The 7,820-nt window shown below is 38.4% G+C and overlaps 1 pseudogene; it reads left to right on the plus strand.

Annotated features, from left to right (window-relative positions):
• The first annotated feature begins 1,232 nt into the window (after window positions 1–1,232).
• On the plus strand, window positions 1,233–5,966 carry LOC102870170 (annotated as a pseudogene).
• Window positions 5,967–7,820: the final 1,854 nt, after the last annotated feature.

The raw sequence follows: 7,820 nt of genomic DNA on the forward strand, positions 1-7,820 counted from the left end.
AGCTAAGATGCGCATTATCTACAATATCCCTAGTACCACGACCCCTTCTAAACCCAGCCTGGACTTCTGGCAGTTCTCTGCTGATGTGCTGTTCCAGTTGTTTTTGGATACTCTTCAGTAGCCTCTTCTAGATCCCACTTGAACTTCTGGAAATTCCCTATCTATATACTGTTTAAGCCTTTTTTTAAAAAATTATCTTCAACAGTATTTTATTTGCATGTGATATTGGTAATATTGTTCCATAATGTCCATGTTCAAGGTTGGATTACCCTTCTTGGGAACGGAAACATATATGGATTTCTGCCCATCTGTTGGCCAGACAGCCAACCTCCAAGTTTCCTTGCATAGACTAGTTAATGCATCCAAGGTTGCACCCATTAATTAAAACAAATCAATTGGTATCACACCGATTCCTGAGGCCTTACTTTTTGTCAGTGCCTTCAATGTAGCTTCTACTTCCTGTTTCATTGCCATTAGCTCCTGTTCATATGATACTTCCTGTGACTTTTTAGTGTCAATCACTTCTTTCTGATACAATGATTCTGTGTATTCCCTCCATCTTCTTTTGATGATTTCTGGGTCATTCAATATATTGTCCATAGCATCTTTCAACATTGTGATATGAAGTTTAAATTTGTTTTCCAGTTCTTTCAGCCTGAGAAATTCAGAGTGAGTTCTTCCCTTTTAATTCTCCAATTCTAGCTATCAGGATGTGTGAATGTGAATGTGGTGACTGGAATGCAAAATTAGAAAACAGTGAAGAAGGAACAATAGTTGGAAAATAGGGGCTTGGTGATAGAAATGAGGATATTGATAGAATGATTGAATTTTGTATTTACAATGATTTATTCATTGCAATTTTTTTTCTTAAAGACACACAAAAAATGATTTTATACATGGATTTCACCTGATGGGCTGTATAAGAAACATATTGTAGACTACATTTGTGGAAGAAATCGATGAAGAACCTCGATATCAGCAGTCAAAACTAGTCCAGGGAAGACTGTTGGTCGGATCATCAATTACTCATAAGCAAGTTCAAATTGAGGCTAAAGAAAATTAAAATATGGTTGCAGGAACCAAGATACGATCTTGATTCAGTTCCATCTGAATTACATCATCATCTTAAGAACAGGTTTCACTGCTCTGCTTCCATCCTATATGGCTGCTCTTGGAAACAGCAGTATTTTATTGATGTTCTTCTCTCCCACTTAAATGTGAGCCACCAACCCATGGAAGATTAGATGGATATTGGCATGAGGCCACTGTGGTTCTAAAACTACCTTCCTGTTATGAACTAAAAGATTATCACTTTAAGGTGGATAATGATGAAAATAAGTACCAGTTATCTTTAAGAATGGTCAGGTTAGGGGCCAGTGCAAAGGATGCATTGCACATTATTGAAACAGAGGCAGTGAAATATGAGGACAGCCCACTTAATGTAACAGTGACAACTTTGAAAATGCCTGTACAGTCAATGGTTTTTCTTGGGGACTTTGAAATAACACCACCTGTCATCTTAACAATTGAAGTGTGGCTCAGGCCTGTGCATATATGTGGACAACATTTAGTAGCTGTGGAGGAAGATGCAGATTCAGAAGATGAAGAGGAGGAGGATATGAAACGTTTAAGTATATCAGGGAAGAGATCTATCTCTGCAGATGGTAACAGAGTTTCACAGAAAAAAGTGAAATTTGCTGCTGATGAAGACGATGATGAAGAGTTTGATAATGAGGCTGAAGAAAAAGCAATAGTGAATAAATCTATACAGGATACGCCAGCCAAAAATGCACAAAAATCAAACCAGAATGGAAAGGACTCAAACCATCAGCTCCATGATCAAAAAGACAAATCTTTCAAAAAAGAGGAATAAAACTCCCCAAACTCCAAAGGACCTAGTTCTGTAGAAGACATTAAAGAAAAAATCCAAGCAAGTATAGAAAAAAACTCTTAGAACAATTCTGGGTGTGACTGGTAAATTAAGCCTGAATATGGGGAAAGAAGAAGGAGAGATACATATAGTAGACATTGAGTATCATCAACAACCCAGAATGAGGTCTTTTATTTTAATTTTACCCCCTTTCTTGATTTGCTACCCAACCACACCCCTATGCGGGCTGGAAGCAATCTTATTCTTAATTTCCTAAGGTTTTCTAATTACTGCTGTGATTCAGTGAACCGTACGTATTCAGCTTTTCACTTGTGCATTCACCTCATCTTTTTGAACATGTTTTATAAATTTTGTATCTCTCTAGCTCTTCAACAATTGAACAATATGTGACACTGACGTGTCAAATGTGATCATGTTTACCCATGGTGGACAGTGTTTGGTGGAGCTCCCCGATTAAAACAAGCTTGGAAGCAGAAGTGGCATCTACTTCCGAAATAGTTTGTTTCTGGAAACTATGAAATTGGAGAAACAATGAAAGTTATACAAGTGTTCTGGTCTTTCGTTCATAGAGTCCCTGTGAGTCACCTAAGACTCAACAGCACTTACCAAGAACAACAGCATAGAGAGAGAACAGTTGGCCTAGTGGATGGAAAGTGAGGCTACCAAGCCAAAGGTGGGTAACTTCAATCTGTGGCCTTCAGGTCTGTTTTTAGTTGGTTTTGGCCAAACATTCTTCTAAGCTGTATAGCCCTGGTATGTCCACATGCTGTACAGAGGTAACTTGTAGTCGCTGTTAGGCTGAATACTGTGGCACTGATGTGTCAAATGTGATAATGGTTATCCATAGTGGACAGTGTTTGGTGGACGTCCGCATTTAAAATAAGCTTTCAAGCAGGAGTGGCATCCGCTTCCAAAATAGCTTGCTTCCGGAAACTCTATGAACCTGGAGAAAGGATGAAAGTTATACAAGTGTTCTGGTCTTTCGTTGATAGGGGTGCTACAAGTCCTTAGCCTACAACTCAGCGGTACTTAGCAAGAACAACAAACTCCACAGAACCTAACAACAACAATAATAATTTTAACATATCTTCAGGGATAAAAAAGCTTAATATTGTTAATATTAAGAAAAATGCTTCTTGTCCTTGTTGTCATGTGCCAGTGAGTCACTTGCGACTCATAGCGACCCTATGTACAATACCTCTCAACTCTGCTCTCTCCTGTGCCAACTTTACTCTTTCTCACACATCTAACCTCATAACCCAGTCACCGAATCAATCCATCTCATCGATTGTCTTCCTTTCTTTCTCTGTCCCTTTACCCTTCCAAGCATGATGTCCCTCTCCAAGGACTGGTCCCTCCTTATAACATGCCCAAATTATGTCAGACGATGTTTCAAAATCTTTCCCTTCAAGAAGCAGCCTGGTTTCACCCTCACTAGGATGGACCTGTTTGTTCTGTTAGCAGTTCCATGGTATATCCAACACTGTTCTCCAGCACCATGACTCAAAGGCATCAATTCTCTTTCTATGATCCCTAGTCATTTTCCAGTTCTCTGACACATAACAAGCAATTGTGAAGACACAATTGCCCGGATCAGGTGAATCTTAGTCTCCATACTTACATGGTTGCTCTTCAGTACTCTGGAGGGGACCCTGGCAGCAGACATTCTCAATGCAATTTGGCTCTTGATGTCCTGGCTGCTGGTACCAAGAGTGTTGATTGTGGGGCCAAGCAAATTAAAGATGTTAATAATCTCAATCTCTTTTGAAATCTATCATAATGCTGTCAATCCTCACAGTAGAATCTTTGCTTTCTTGATGTTGAGCATTAATTCATATGGAAGGCTGCAGTCTTTGATCTTCTGTAGCAAGTGCTTCAGGACCTGCTCAGTTTCAGCAAGAAGGTTTGTGTTATCAGCAGAACACAGATTGTTGATGAATCTTCCACTAATCCTGAAGCCACATTCCAACTCAGGCAGCTCAGCCTCATAATGTTTATTGTTGTTAGGTGCCATCTAGTCAAGTATGACTCATAGCAATTCTTTGAACAAAAGACTGAATTCTCTTCTATCCTATGCCATCCTTATCATCTGTGATACATTTGACTCATTGCTATAAATGAGTCACCCTATAAATTCAACTCTTTGAGATTTTACTATCTTTTACTGACCTTCTACATTTCAATGCATGGTATCGTTTTCCAAGGAAGGAATGGCCTCTCATAGCTATATATCCAAAATATGTGAGCCTTATTTAAGACTCTTGCATATAAGAAGCACTCTGGCTGTACATTTCCTAAGACATATCTGATCTTATTTTGACAATCTATGGGATATAAAGGGCTTTTATCCAGCATCTCAATTTAAAGACATCAATTCTTCTATCATCCTTATTCATTGTCCAGTTCTCAAATGCATAGCAAGTGACTGGAAAAACAAAACAAACAAACAACAACAACAACAAAAAACACCAAACATGGCTTGAATCTGATACACTTTAGTCTTCATACTGACATAATTATTCTTCAGTGTTATGGATATGTTCCTGACAGTGGATTTGCCCAAAGCAATATGTCTCCTGATCTCCTCCTGACTGCTGTTACTAAGGAAGTTGATAGTAGATCCAAGTAAGATAAAATCATTGACAATTTCAATCCTTTCTCCAACTACAATGATGTTACCTATGACTTTTTCCTGCTGTTGGTGTATAATCCTTACTGAAGGCTGTAGTCTTTGATCTTCTGAGGCAAATGCTTCATCTTCTCCTCTCTTTTAGCAATAAAGGTTGTGTCATCTGCTTAACACAGGTGTTGAGAAGTCTTCTGATCTTTATGCCAAATTCATCTTCATAAAATACAGATTCACAAATGATTTGCTCAGCATACAGATTAAATAGTTACGGAAAACGGATACAACTTGGCATACACCCTGCTCTTGTTCCATTCAGAAAACAGCTTCTTGGTCTAGATATAGATTTTGTATAAGCACAATTAAGAGTTCTGAGCTTCCCATTCTTAATATTCTTGTTTTTTATTGTTAAGTGTTGTAGAATTGAGTATTTTGAAACCTGTTCTATAACTATTGTCATTTCTCTGATGTCCATGAATTTCCAAAGGCATGTTGTTTAGGAAATGGATGCCAATCCTGCTTCCAAACTTGTCTTAATCTGAGAGCTCTACCAAATACTGTCCACCATAAGTAATCATTATGGCATGTGACACACCAGTGGCACAGCATTCAGTATCACAACAACCCCAAGTAATCTCAGTACAGCGAACTGACTGACACATGCTGTACCCATTTAGAAGAATGTTCTTCCTAAACACAATTAACTCAAGGCACAAGGACTGCAGGCTTGAGGACCCAATCAACTTTTAAATACAAAGGCCCTCCCACCAAGTCCTGATTGAGTTAAATGAAAGTCTTCCAGCCCACAGTTGCATGTTACCTAACTTTAGTAAATCCAGTCAATCAATCTCTCACACATTAGTGAAATAAAAAATGATCAAACTATTTACACTTGAATTTCAATTAAAGCAAGAGAACATACACTCCAGAATCCAAATGCTTCACACATGAGCCTCCAAACTGGAGACTTAGTCAGGGCCCAGGCAACTTTTAACTACAAAGGCCTGCCTACCAAGTACTTGCATATAAGAAGCACTCTGGCTGTACATTTCCTAGGACATATCTGATCTGATTGGCTTAAACAAGAGACTTCCATCCCATAGCTAATTGTTACCTAAACCCATAAAATACAATAGTATCGCTATGTCTCTCCTGAGCAAAATTCTTGACAGTTTTGAATAGATCTATGTGATTAATTGCTGTGGAATCAACTATAACTCAAAATTTCCTATTAACAATAGATATAAGCCTTGCTTTATCAACTCTATTCAGTTGATCACTGCCATCCTCAAGTCCATTGTTACAGTCAATGAGTGTGTCAATACCTATAGTTAACGATTTGCCTCTCTGACTTTCTACTTCTCTAAATATGATGTCCCTTCTCAAGGACTGGTGTTTTGGGGCAACATGCCTAAAGCATATGAGGCTAAGTTTAACATGTTAGACTAAGTATCAAAGGAGTACATTGTACTTCCTCCAAAATAAAGAGATATCTTTTTAATATATGTATTTTGGGAGCTGATGTATTTTAAATGCTCTTATAATTCTAATATAATACAATAATTTTGTGATGTGATATATATATATTTCTTATCATTCTATGTTATGTTCAATACTCTTTTCCAACACCAAAGTTCTAAAGCCTCAATTCTTATTGTCTAACTTTCACATGCAGAACGGATTGTCCAGGAGGCTGGGCTCTATGAGGAGAAATGTGGGGTCAAGATTGGTGGAAGATTTATCAAAAATCTGCGTTATGCAGATGACACTACCCTGCTTGCTGAAACTGAGGAGTACCTGAAGTGCTTGCTACAAAGGGTCAAGGACTGCAGCTTCCAACATGGATTGAGGCTCAATGTCAAGAAGACAAAGATTCTCACCACTGGACCAATTGGCAGCATAAGCATAGATGGTGAAGAGATTGAGATTGTTCACAGCTTTAGCTTGCTTGGCTTCTCAGTCAACACTCTCGGCACCAGTAGCCCGGAAATTCAAAGACGTATTGCCTTGACAAAGTCTGCTTTTAGGGACGTCTCCAAAGTACTGAAGAACAATGGTGTCTCTCTGGAGACTAAGGTGCATCTGATACAGGCCATCGTCTTTGCTATCACTTGTTATGCATCAGAGAGTTGGACAATGACTAGGGAGGACAGAAGGAGAATTGATGGCTTTGAGCTGTATTGCTGGAGAAGAGTCTTGAGGGTACCATAGACTGCTAGGAAAACAAACAGATTCATCCTAGAGAGGGTTAAACCTGGCGGCTCCTTGGAGGCAAGAATTCTGAGGCTCCATCTAACATACTTTGGACATCTTGTCAGGAGGGACCGGTCCTTGGAGAGGGACATCATGTTTGGTAGGGTGGAAGGACAGCGCAGGAGGGGAAGGCCTTCTATGAGGTGGATTGCTTCAGTGACTGGGTAATCGAGATGGGAGTGTCAGAGACAGTGCGATTGGCACAGGATAGAGCAGGGTTTAGGGCTGTTGTACATAGCGTCGCTATGAGTCGCAAGTGACTCTATCGCACATAACAACACCAACAATCTTTTACATGCATTTGAAACAATGGGGGGAAAATATGACTGTAGTGAGATACTGTGGTTTAGGTGAGTGATACCCTAGTTTTTGAATTGCCATCCTTGCTCTTCAGTATTTCAAAGATTGGTTGGACTGAAAACTGGTCCAAAGCAGCATGACTTTCAATTTCTTGACTTCTTTTAACAAGGGTGTTTATTTTAGATTCAAGTGAAATGAAATAAGTCACAACTTCAATCTTCTCTCCATCTATCAGGACTTTTGTTTAAGTCCACCATACACTCTGTTAAATGAGTGTCAGTGTCCTTCTTAAAAGATTTATAGCTTCAAAAAGGCAGTAGAAGGTCTCTATCAGATGAAATAAACTCATTGTCAATGAGCTTACATTATATATAGAAGCATGATTCAGTATTTATAGATTATTGCTATGTTATTTGTAAAACATATGGTTTAATAAAATTTTTATTCTAAGTGGACAAATATAATTCTTAATGTACTTAAGTGTAACTATAGATGTATTGACATAAAATATAAAAGCATTCACATATCATTATTGATTAAAATCTTAAAATTTGTTGGCATCTTGCTTAACATATTGCACTGTTAACTGAAAAATCAATGCATTTTGTTTTCGTTATTCTAATATCTTCAATATCAACCCATATTTAGGGCTGTATTAAAAGTTCTCCTCATTTTAAGTAAGCAAAGATGTGTCATCTGCATAACCCAGGTTGTTAATAGTCTTTGTCCAGTCCTGATGCGACATTCTTT

The sequence above is a fragment of the Elephantulus edwardii genome, unplaced genomic scaffold (assembly GCF_000299155.1).
Source record: "Elephantulus edwardii isolate Elephantulus edwardi_28Jun2011 unplaced genomic scaffold, EleEdw1.0 scaffold00123, whole genome shotgun sequence".
NCBI lineage: Eukaryota > Metazoa > Chordata > Mammalia > Macroscelidea > Macroscelididae > Elephantulus > Elephantulus edwardii.